The sequence below is a fragment of the Enhydra lutris genome, unplaced genomic scaffold, assembly GCF_002288905.1.
Source record: "Enhydra lutris kenyoni isolate GAN:26980312 unplaced genomic scaffold, ASM228890v2 scaffoldscaffold1, whole genome shotgun sequence".
In the NCBI taxonomy this organism is placed as follows: Eukaryota; Metazoa; Chordata; class Mammalia; order Carnivora; family Mustelidae; genus Enhydra; species Enhydra lutris.
Genome location: NW_019154085.1, coordinates 81,637,205 through 81,650,462, shown reverse-complemented (window position 1 = coordinate 81,650,462; position 13,258 = coordinate 81,637,205). Strand labels below are relative to the sequence as shown.

Genomic DNA, 13,258 nt, shown 5'->3' with positions numbered 1-13,258 from the left:
CTGCCTACTTGTGATCTCTCTCTCTGTCAAATAAATAAATAAATAAAATCTTTAAAATAAAATAAAGTGAAAGTAGCTTCTACAAAATGTCAAAGTAATACATATTTTTTGCTTTCCTAGCTGTCCTAATATAATGAATAAATAAGTATTTCTATTGCAGTTGAATAGCACTACTAGTATTTCTTAGCAAAAATGTAGTATTACACATAGAAAAGTAGGCATTGTCCTGTATTCAAATTTTCATGTTTGATTTCCATTAAAGTGTTTTCTATAATTTATAAGGGCAACACACACAAAAAGTAAAAAGATGAGGTAAATATCTTACAATTTTAAGATGTTACTTGAAACTTAATACTCAGATATTCTTGATGCCTAGGCTCTAGAATGATGCTTAAGAAAATCCTCCATAAAAAAACAAAACAAAAACAAACAGGAAGTCCTCCATAATGACAATGATATGACACATATATGAACCACACAATGAATAGCAGGTTTCTTGGTCTTGGTCTTTAACAAGTAGGCAAATGCTGTTCTTCCCTCTTCTTACAGAACAATCATGACTAAGTTTTGCCAAAATTTTTGCTTTGGTGTGGGTTTACATGAGGACCATGCTATAGTTAAGAGCAGCTAGAGTATCATTCAAAATTGCCATGGTATTTAACCCATGTGGAAAGAATGTCTGGTCAGTTTCTTGAATCTGACAGGTGAAAGAGAGGTAGGAGGAAACATTCCTGGCTCAAAAGAGTCAAAATAAGTCACTGTCCAAGAAAATCTACAGCAAGAGAATCCTGCTGATAGAGATATTTTAAGTAGACTCCAGAATCCTAGCAGCCCAATATGTATGTCGTCTTTATTCTTCAAATTCTCAGCATGTTAACTCTTTTATGATCAGGTAGGTGATGACAAGAAGAAGGATGGGGAATAGCACAGGGAATTGAGAGGAACTGGACTGGCCACCTATGGCTTGGCCACCCGCATCCATCGAGAAAATGCCATTGTACTGATCGGGCAGACCCGGAGACCCGTCCCAGTCCCGCTGAAGTAACGAGCCCTTCCTAGGCTCTGATGACACCCTGGCTGAGAACTCCGCCCATAGGTTGGGGGCCACTTGGTTGCATCTGTCCTTGTTGTCCACTTCACCCTCACTCCAACTGTCCCCCTGAGTGAAGGGAGAAAACGCCAGCCAGCAGGGCAAACGGGACAGGACAAAGGTGCTGAGGCATCTTTGCAGAGCAGCCAGGCACCTCCTGCTCTCCATGAAACACATGGGGCGAGGAGGGACAAAAGTTGCCTTAAAATGACATGAGGTTGAAGTCATCAGAGCCCACTGGCGTCATAGCATCATTAATTCTTTGGCTTAGTTGGTCCAGTATATGAGTGCTCAAAGGTATTTAGAGCTGGCAAAGATAACTCAAGAATGTTAGTCCAATCTCTACTTTTGAACCAGAAGTGGGAGTTTTAACTCTGATTTACTGTCACTGATTTGATTAGGCTATCTCCTGACCTGACAGTGTCTCTTTGTTCTTACATTTTTGTTGTTTTTGTTTTTATGTGTTTCCTTAAAATCATTATCTACCAAAGTCAATTCCTCAATTTCAACATATACCAGGAGTTCTGCAAGAAATGGGTTTTGGGAAAGTAGCATTGATTACAAGATGTCTGGGAGCCTAAAATGACTTTTTCCAAGAAAGATATATCTCACCTTTCTTTTCCTGGAGACCCCTAATTCTTTCTGCTTACAGAAGGGGATATGAAGAGAGGCGGTTGGACCTGGGAGTTAGAAGATTTTGGTGCTTTTTAAGCATAGTGTCTATACCATGATTGGCACAAACCATGCTACAGTAGGTTGAGGAGTGATTAAAAGGAGGATGGCATGGGGCACCTGGGTGGCTCAGTGGGTTAAGCCTCTGCCTTTGGCTCAGGTCATGGTCTCAGGGTCCTGGATCGAGCCCCTCATCAGGCTGTCTGCTCAGCAGGGAGCCTGCTTCCCCCTGCCTCTCTGCCTACTTGTGATCCCTCTCTGTCAAATAAATAAATAAAATATTAAAAAAAAATAAAAGGAGGATGGCAGGAGAGAAATCAGACCATAGCTCAAGGGACATTTAGGCAAGAAGAAGGAAAAAGAAAACTATTTTAGCTTTTGTAAAAATATGCTGTAGGAATTCTAAATTACATTTTTAAAAAGGTTTATTTATTTATTTTAGAGAGAGAGCAAGAGCATGAGGGGCAGAGAAAGAGGGAGAGAGAATTTCAAGCAGACGCCAAGCTCGGCAGGAAGCCCAATGCAGATCTGGATCCCAGGACCCTGAGATGACGACCTGAGCCAAAACGAAGAATCCCGCACTTAACCAACTGTGCCACCCAGGTGCCCCTCTTTTCTTTCTTTCTTTCTTCCTTTCTTTCTTTCTTTCTTTCTTTCTTTCTTTCTTTCTTTCTTTTTCTTCCTTCTTTCCTTCCTTTTTTTTTTTTTTTGAGATTTATTAATTCATTTGAAAGAGAGAGTGCACATGTGCAAGCGGGGGGCTGGACTGGGAACAGAGGGAGAGAGAATCCTTATGTGACCTCTGCTGGGCAGGGAGTCTAACCCTGGGCTGGATCCCAGGACTCTGAGACCATGATCTGAGCGGAAATCAAGAGCCAGCTGTTAAGTGACTCAGCCACCCGGGTGTCCCTCTAAGTTACATTCTTAATTATTTTATTGAAAAAAATAAACTAGTGAAATAAGGGTTTACATAGGTGTATTCAAAGCAGGGCCTCCTAGATGCTCAAAAGTGACCCACCTGTGGTAGTGTGACTGACCAAGCATTGTTGACCAATGTGCAGCAAAGCCTGAACACTGTCACCATTTTTTGTGGCAGAGGAGAAGAGTTTTAATGTAGGGTGCCAAGCAAGGAGACGGGAAAGAATTTATCAAATCTGCTTCTCCGAGGAAAGGGGGGGGTGAGAATTTATAGGATTTTAGGGGGTGGGGGAAGTGTTTTGAGGGTGGATGTAGGTGATTGGTGGTTAGAAAAAGGTGAGGTAAGGGGAAGGGAAGGTATTACTGCTTCTCCCAGGTGCCACCTAGTGACACGCTTGTATATACCTCCTATGTATAAAAAAATGAATGGCCTGCCAACTTGAGGAATGGACAGGAGGATCTCAGGGTGTGTCCTCACAGAGGCTACTTTCCTTCACTCTTATTTCTTCTGTACAACTGCAAGAATTCTTCCTGGTTTACTCCATTTTTAGCTAGTCTCATTGGTGGTCGGTACCACGTCTGCAAAAATAGGCTCATAAAACAAGTTAGCCAGAGTTTCTTTTCTTTTCTTTTTTTTTTTTAAGATTTTATTTATTTTTTTGACAGAGAGAAAGAGATCACAAGTAGCAGAGAGGCAGGCAGAGGCAGACAGAGGCAGGGAGAGGCAGGCAGAGGGAGAGGGGGAAGCAGGCTCCCTGCTGAGCAGCAAGCCTGATGTGGGGCTCTATCCCAGGACCCTGAGATCATGACCTGAGCTGAAGGTGGAGGCTTAACCCACTGAGCCACCCAGGCACCCCTAGCCAGAGTTTCTTAAAGGTAGCATGATCAGTCACTTGCTACCTTAACCTATCAGTTTCAGTAGTTCTGAAAATATTTAAGTTACTTTTCACATTGGGCTATCTATGCAAAGTCATGTATTTATCTGAGGCAAACTTGATAACTAAAATGCCAAAAATTATTTTAAAAGCCTTCAAACTAGCTTAAGTAGGGCTTATCTGTAGGAAAAAGATGATTTATAAGTGCAGAATATTTGGGAAGTAAAATCTTTAAAAACTGAAAATTTTCTTCTCCTGCGTACTACTCCATCCCCAATTTATGTGGAATAGATTTTGGGCTTAGGTGTACAAAAAGCTGTCATGGAGCAAGAATTTCTGTCCCCTTCAAGGGTCTTTCTAGCTTGACTGAGAATCAAATTGACGTGAGACAGATTATCAGGAGAAAATCAAATTTAATAGCATATTTATGGGGTATCAATGCAGACATGGAAATTCCAAAGATAGTAGGCAAAATGAAGAATATATGTCATTCTGAACTGAGGAAAAGAGGGTAGGCAGTCCAGGGTTTCAGAAGAAAGGAATGCAATTCACAAGACAATAAGCAGAAAAGCAGATGTTTGGTAATTAGATGCTTGTCCTGCCATATGGATGGGTCACTCAAATAAAATTTATTTAGGCTAATAACTCTTATTCTGGGAAAGACCCCCAATTTTATGTTCTTCTATGTACTTAAGGAAGGGTAAAATTTCTCTTGAAGTGGTAGAGTCTCCATTGCCTTCAGCTCTGAATAATCTTCATCTCAATAATCTTCATCCTAAAGTGTTCGCAAAAATGCAAACTACTTGTCCCTAATCACAAAGGTGACCACCTTTCCCAGAGTGAGGTATCCAAGAGAAAGAAGACTTTGTGACCAGGAAGTCCCACTCTGTGGTGTCTACAGTATTCTGTTGATATCACGGTCCAGTCCTATCCATTGTGACAGGGGTGTGAATTCCAGGGATGAGGTTCACTGGGGGCCATCCTGGAGCCTGGACCCCACATATTCATCATGAAGATGCCAATGTGTTAACTTTGTGTGAGTCGGTTTTACAGTTCTTACATAAACGCAGGGATTGCTGCTCACATTAACAATGACTCTTCTTTGAACTGACCTATTCGCACATGCCTGAAAATTGCCTCTGTAACTTCTAGCAAGTGAGAAAGGTGCAGGGTTAGCCATTGTCTGGACTTTAGACAGCAGGAGAACTGGCTGCTGTCATTGCAACAAAGCAGGTTAACCCTAGAGAACAGAGGATCTGGGAAAGAGGTTCATTTTAAGTATTATAGCAATAACAGGAGTGTCTATGGGGGAAAATACATGCTGCTCTGATATTTTGATGCTGCTCTTTCCATTATATCTCTGTGCTAAAAATTTGATTGGTACAAAGGCCAGCTTCCTTCAGCAAAGGGCAGGGTGAAGGTGTCATTCTAAGCTTTTAAAATGTGTATGTTTGCCTTTATGCATGTATTTTAAATATTTAAATATTTCTCCCTGATTAAAATAGTGGTGAAAACCTAAGAAACAAGTGCTTAAAGTGTTCACTCTTTTCTCTTGTTTTCCTAACATGCACGTGTCATCTATTTGAGGATATTTGGAGATCATTTTCCACACCTGCATTTAACAATTATATAAACATATACGTATTCTCTCTCTAGATGCTTATAAATTCCCACTTTGGAATACCTCTTAGACTGAATCAATCAAAGAGAGAAATGATGAAACATATTTTAAAAACATTCATTTTCAAGTGTGAAATGGATTCCATATTCTAGAGGCACCTCTTAGTAGTTACACACAAATCTAACTGAATGATTGAGGTCATGCAATCCTACAATAAGAGTATTAACAGGCTTTTAGCCACATTGAAATTTGTGTCATCCAGATGCTTTCAGGCATAATTGTGGTGATGTAGAGATCTTATTCTGAATTGGCAATGTATTGCATTATTTTTTTAAGTCAGCAGCATTTAACTGATTTGAGAATTATTTCTATGTTTGATATTTGGAGGAGAATGACAAATACCTCTTGTCCAGAATAACATTTAAATGCAAATTTCACATGACGAGTGTTCTGTGATGCCAAATGTTGCTCTTAGCTATTTTCTACAAGAGAGCATAATTATGATATTTCCATCATTAAAATTATTTTAGATTTTTTTTTTTTAAAAGATTTTTATTTATTTGACAGACAGATCACAAGCAGGCAGAGAGGCAGGCAGAGAGAGGAGGAGGCAGGCTCCTTGCTGAGCAGAGAGCCCGACGTGAGGCTCGATCCCAGGACCCCGGGACCATGACCTGAGCCAAAGGCAGAGGCTTTAACCACTGAGCCACCCAGGCGCCCCTATTTTAGATTTCTTTTTATAGAAGTTGGTTTGCTTTATGTTAATGTAGTTGAAAGATAGACTTTACCGATACATTGTAAAAAAATACCACTGTTTAGTGTTTCCACAGAGGAATTACCAAATAAAGCAATCTCAGTGAAGACTATTTTGGACAATGAAGTTCAAAATATATCTATACACCTTTTTCAATAAACATTGATGTCATCATGAGAATGGTTTATTAAGGATAAAGTTTTGTTTTGTTTTTTAAAGATATTGTGGAAAGAGACTGGATTAAGACAGAAAAACATGAGTTCCAGTCATAACTCTGTTGTTTATTAGTGTGATCTTGAATAAGTCAATTAATATCTTTGTTTTCAGTTCCATCAAGTGTGCCTGGGTATAAAACCTTCTTGATAATCTGTTGTGAGGATTAAGTAAATGAATATGTGACATAATCCTGATATAGATTCTAGAAATATTAAGTACTAAGTTAATACTCATTTTTATATTTACATTTTCTTTATTCTTGCCTCCTAGTTGCAAACTCTATTAGGTAATGGGTAAATCTAAGAAAATATATTGCAAGAAGAAAAAAACTTTTGTGTAATTTTGTGCCAAGTTATTTCAGCCTTGTAATTTTGCTAATGGATATAATTGGTTTAGGGCTAAGGAGTATTTCTAAAAAAAAGTGTGTGACTTCTTGACAAATTTATTGTTAAAATTCCTTATTTTAGAGAAAACCATTATGTAAAACAATGATTTTAAAGTAGGGGCAAATGGTGGGTGGCATGATGATGATGACTTTAATCTGAATGCCATTACATGGAACATGACATTTGCAATTTTCTTTAGCTCCCAGCATTTCCTGTTGTCTTAATGGCCAACTTCCCTCCTTTATACTACCTGAATAGTTCTTGTAAATATTCGTTTGTTGTCTGTGGTTTCAAGCATTCATCCTAGGATTTATTATTAGGCAAGACAATTTCCCTTTTCTGAGTTATGAGTGGAATGTGGAAGTTGCCTACTAGAGCATCAGCTACAGTAATACAAACTCAGATATTTGTGCTCATGTGCTACTTTCAAAGGCGAAAGAAATAGCAGCACTAACAAAAACAATAGCTGATTATACCAAAACAGAAAAGGGCAAAACAAATCAACTTCCACCCAAATAGATAAAAATGATCTACTTTGTTTTTCAGTTTCAGAATGGTAGCATACTTCCCTCTGTAAATAGCATTATTTTCAGCATAGCCTATTTTTAACATGTCTGTAGCTAAGTCAGGAATCGTAGAAATCTTAGGATTGAACAGTTTCAGTTCCAGATCCTCTGAAAACTGATAGAACTCTGTTGAATTCTTACTGTCAGCTTTGGAGCTTGTATCTTCAATGACAGGGACAACTTTTCTTAAAAATGTTTTCTTTCCCTTTAATTTGAAAATAATGTGTTCTGAATACTTTGATTTTTATTGCAATTATCATTACAAATGTAAGAAAAAGTAAATGTTACCATAGCATATACCTAAGCATGGACCTAAAATTCAGGTTTTGTTCACTTGTTTTGCAAAACTGGCTTATATTACTAACAATCTGATCACTGAATTTATAGTTAATATTTACCCAAGATTAAGCATATCGTAATTGGAGCATGTTCCAATAAAATTATGTCTGACATTACATCCAGTCTCCTAGTGCTTCCCAGGATTTATTTTCATGCTTATTTTACTGTACTTGTTTTTCTCCCCTTTTTTATCTTCTTACGCTTACCTTCAAATAGGAAGATAGAGTATGGATAACAAAGAGAGGAGAATCCAGATGCCTCAGTAACATAAAGGACATTAGATTCCACCATCTTAAAAACAACTTTATGATTTGGGATCAAATAGGTAGGTCAGTTTAAAAGTACTGACATATCGGAATGCCTGCCTGGCTCGGTGGGTAAAGCATACAACTCTTGATTTCGGGTTGTGAGTTAAAGCCCCATGTTGGGCTCAGAGCTTACTTAAAATAATAAATGAAAAAAAAAAGTGCTGACATGTTATCTAATCATCAGAGTTACGAAACAGCAGGTACCAGAGCAGTTCTAGAAATTCATTTCTGTTGACACTTTCAGGACACTGGGGGGAAAGTGAGATTGTCCATTATTTCATTTTGTTACTTTGGTAAAAGACCTGCTGATTTTCCCCCCTTTTTTTGGTGTAGCTCAGGAATCATTCTAACTTTTTCCTAGCTCCCAAGATGGCTCTCACATCATGCAACCACTTCCAGCTATATTCTTTCCTTTATTTTCCATTTATGTGGTTTTTTCCTCCCAAGATACTTCAGGTTTTCTTACCTCATTAAAAAGTACTAACATCCATATGTAAACATGAAATAATGTTACTCCTTCATTTGCTCAAAATCTGTCTATTGAACATTCTTCTGTTTTGGAGGGGCAAGGCACTGGGGATGCAAAGTCTAATGAAGTATGGTCTACAGACAATGAAAGGTACAGGGAAGAAGTTCTGATAATGATGAATAAAGTGACATGGAGTTGCAGCAGGAAGGCATCCATGCCATCTGTGGTGGGAGTTCTCAACTTCAGCTGCATATTAGAATCGCCTGGGGGGGTGTTAAAGATCCCAATGTCCAGGTACCGTTCCTAACCAATTCAGTTGGAATCTCTGAGAGTAGGTCCCAGACCCCCATTTCATTTTAGAGCTTCCAAGTGATTCTAATGTACAGCCACGTTTGAGAACGCAGGACTGGATATCCGGAGATGGGGTCCTAGAAGAGTTGAGACTTGAGTTTTATTTAGGTGTGAGTAAGGACAGGGTTAAGGCATAGGCAGGGAGAGATAGGGGGCTCCTGGCTGGGCTCTGAAACTATTCTTGGCAGGTGCTAAGCCAGAGCGAATAAGAGATAAGGAAGCAGACCACCTGGGCTCAGATGGTCAGGAGTATTTTTCTTTGATGGCTACAGTATAATCGTAGAAAATGGCCAAACCTCAAAGAATTAAGTCATTAAAGATATTATCAATCGTCCATGCTCAAGCCAAGCTGGTACAAGAATCTCAAGACCACAAGCTTTCCAGTCAGTTCTCAATAAAAGACTGCCATCAAAAGCCCTCAGTGGCAACCCATTCAGGACCTCTCTCACTCTAGAGAGCTTCTAGAAACTTCTTCTTTTCTTTCTTTCTTTTTTAAAAAAGATTTTATTTATTTATTTATTGTCAGAGAGAGAGAGAGAGAACAAGCAGGGGGAGCAGCAGGCAGAGGGAGAAGTCAGACTCCCTGCTGAGCAAGGAGTCTGATGTAGGATTGATTATGACCCTGGGATCATGACCTGAGCAGAAGGTGGATGCTTAACTGACTGAGCCCCTCAGGTGTCCTGGGGAAGAAACTTCTAACATAGTGGTGATTAAACAAGACTTTCTCTGATTTGGGGAGTGGATGTGGTTGAGCCTACAAAATACATGCTATCATTTACCCAAACATGGAGGTATGTGGAGATTGATATTGATAGATTCTCACAAACCCATTTATTTCTCTTATAGGATTCCATCATGACAGCTCTGGTTTGCCTTTGCAGAAGGGCATCTCTCTTACATGGGATGTAGTTCATAGCCACAGAATAGAAATAATCAATTGGCTATGGAGGGTTAAAAAGAGCCCATATCCTCAGGTTGATTTGCGTGGAGCTAAATAGGCAGACTTAACTGATTAGTTACTGATGAGTATTAGTAAGTACACTAGCACTTAGAAAATAAGTATAAAGTTATACCAGCAAATTTAGGATCTTCCTGTATGTGTAACACATACCCTGCCCACTACTTGTTATAGTGGGTCCACTCTCTCTGCTTTTATTTGTGACAACACTCCACGAGTATACTGGATCCCACCCTGTTAAAAGATTTTGGCTCTACAAATATCCCCTTTGCTTCTTTATTAACCATTGCATTTTCCCTGCTGGACCTTTACCAACAATTTTCAACGTATTTGCCATCTTTAAAATAACCCTCCCTGACCTCACATTCCCCTCCAGGTACCAGTCTTAGTTTTCTTATTTTCTTTATCTTAACCCACTTATTATCTCCATTTTTCTTAGTCCTTTCAAGAAGGGCTGTCACTATTTCTTCTTTCTACTTCTTTACCTCAACTTTCTCCTGAACACTCTCCAATAGGACTTTCATTTCCTCTCTTCCTTACAGTCACTCTTGTAAAGGTCATTAATAATTTTGAATTGCCCAAGTTGATGGCCAAATCTTAATTCTCATCTTACCTGACTTTATTAACATCATTTGGCAACAACTAGTCCCTGAATATTGAACCTTCTCCTCTTTTGACTAAGGGTCCTGTTCTCAGCTGGTTTTACCCACACCTCCCTGACCATACCTTCTCACTTCCCTTTCTTTTACTTCCTTTTCTTAACTTCTCTATTACCCCTTGTTCCTTCTCAAGCTACACCCATTCCCCAGTTCATCTTATCCAGTCCCATGACTTTTATTTCCATCAATGCGCTAACTCCTCTTTATATCTCTAGTCTTTCCTATGAGTTCTAGAATCATTTATCAAACTGTCTTTTTCAAAATCTCCATGTGAATCTTAAATAGGTATCTTATGCTTCAAACAGAAATCCTTCATCTGCACTGTTTCTTCCCCAGAGTTCCCTTACTACAATAGTTGGATTTTCATTCTTGTAATTGAGAGAACTCACATTATTTTCTCTTGGCTACCTCTTTGGCCTGTATTGTTTGCTACTCTTTCTCTTGACTTATTCATTATACTAGCCTTATTGATCTCCTTCCTGTTTTTGAAAACCCCAGGCACACTAACTCCTCAGGGCCTTTGCACTTTCTGTGCCCTCTCCCTGGAATGTATTTCCCTGAGATATTCCTGAGGTTTACTTCTGTACTCCACTCAGGTCTCTGCTCAAATATCTTTTTAGAAAGCTTTTCTTGCTAATCTTAAAACTAAAAGCTTTTAAACATATTTCTCCATTCTATTTCTGTTTTTCTTTGAAAAACTTATCACTACCTGACATTGTTATTTACCTATTTACTTTTTGCCTTTCTCTTTTTCCCAAGTTTTTATTTAAATTCCAGTCAGTGTAATATTACTTTCAGGCCTCTCTTTCATACTTTCTTTCATAAAAGAAAGCTCTTAGAGGGCAGGAATTTTGTTTATATTGTTCCCAGCTTCATTATTCACATCTTGTATAGTGTGTAGCTTACAGTAAAGAGCTCAGTAAATATTTGTTGATTGCTGATCAAGTGAGTGAAAGAGCTGTTTATGAAATGAAATTCTACTGAGATAAGAATGATGAGCATTGCTGGAGGGAAGGGAGGTGAGGGGTGGGGTAACTTGGTGATGGACATCAAGGAGGGCACATGATGTAATGAGCACTGGGTATTATATACGACTGATGAGTCACTGACCTCTACCTCTGAAAGCAACAATACATTATATGTTAATTGAATTTATATAAAATATCATAAAAAGGATGAGTCATTTTGTGTTAGAATGATCTGATATAGCTTCTTGATTATTAGAAAACTTTTTAACCATGATATGAGAAAACCATTACTTTTAGGCTTGCACCTAGAGTATTTGATATGCCCTCATAAACAAATTTCCAACCAAGTGGCAAATTGTTCTTTATCTTATTCTAATAATTAATCTAGTATTTGAACTCAGATCAGAAACATTAATTTCCTTTTGTTTTCTCAGAGTTTGACTTTGTTATATACCCAACAGTTCTCCATGCCCTTAGTTTTTCTATCACTCCTTTATCTTAATAATGATACATAAAATACAAAAGAGAAGGTGGGAGCAATCAGTTAGATTCTAGTGACACATTCTATGTTCTACATCAATGGATAGGTTTTAAATGGAACAGAGGATGAGCTGTATTTTTCCCAAACTGCCTAATCCATAGAGCTAATCTAAGAAAAATGATGTGGCACACAATTGTAAAGGTTAGCTGACAAAACAGATGCCTGCAATGGTTTTTCTATCTTCCTCATTAAGATGTCATTGTAAAAATTAATGCTATATATAATAAAATTCTGAGTTTGGAGGCTTGTCTTTTTCTTGAAAACCTAAAACCCAAACCATTTATTTCAGCAGTTGTAAACATAAATCCCTGTGGTGCATAGTATGTTAGTAATCAGAAACGGCTCCTTGAGTAAGTGTTTATGCATCAATAGCCTTTGAGAAATCTGTCAATTCTGTGTTTTCTTTGATAAAGAGAAAAGGTGACAAGGAGAACTAAAAACATGAAAGTGAGCAAAACTTAGAAAACAGTAAAAATATTTACAACAGTAAAACCACTTGTTATGCTGTGTTTACACTTCTATAGTTTATATTTTCAGATTTATAAGGGTACAATTTTATTTCCAAATTAAAACAACAGACAATGAGCAATGTAATATAAAACTGATTTCATTCATCAGCTTAACTGGGAAGTATTAGAGATGCAACATTGATATATAGCATCTAATCAAAGGAAAAGCACCCAATTGCTGATTTCAGTGGCTCATATGATAATAAATCCTCAATCCATGCTAGAATTCTGTGATGTTCCTAAGCAACAGTAGTCCTCCAGTGACCTCATTATAATCATGTTAATGTGGGTTTTTTTCTCAAGGGTAGTTTGAGAAGCAAACTATAACTATTATGAGTACTGGAATTACAGGAAAAATCCCAAATACCATATTATTTTGATATTATAAATAGTTCCATGCATAACAACAAAGTATATGAGGTTTACAATGATACTTAGGGCTTGGGGGCTCTTTTGCTCTAGTAATTCATGAGCTTTCTAACCTCAGGTTGGGGACATATTTGTAATTTGCTTCATTTCTTATAATTCATTTCAGGCTGGAAAGACTCTCGTTACACTTTCAAGGTTTCACAGGTGTGATAGCTTGTGATGTGTTTGTGATTCTGGTGATGACTTTAAATATTAAAACTGCAACTCTCATGATATTTACACGGGATCTGCCACAGCCAGCTTAAGAGGGAATGGTAGCTGCCGGCTTATAAAAACACTTTCTATAATTCAGTAGTTGATATCCGCTTAAAAAATTCAACCTTAAAACAGCCTAATGCCTGTTCAAAGCTCCTTATTTTCTAATGTGAAACCCACAAACAGTTAAATATAATTTAGTTTAAAAACTGGCAAATAATGAGAGACTTTAGAAACATCAGAACTTCTATATCCAAGCAAGCATTATCTTCTTCATGGGGGTTACTAACCTTAGTGGTTTGTATACTTATTTCAGTGACTCTGCCATTCAAATATATTGGCTTCGCCAAAGGAAAACCTTCTCCACCCTTTTTCTTGTAGTAAAAACCACATAACATGAGATCTACCCTTTTACCAACTTTTTTAGTGTGCAG

At 38.0% G+C, this 13,258-nt stretch overlaps 1 pseudogene; it reads right to left on the bottom strand.

Moving 5' to 3' along the window:
- Positions 1 to 595: 595 nt before the first annotated feature.
- Positions 596 to 1,267, bottom strand: LOC111140843 (annotated as a pseudogene).
- Between the last annotated feature and the right edge of the window lie 11,991 nt (positions 1,268 to 13,258).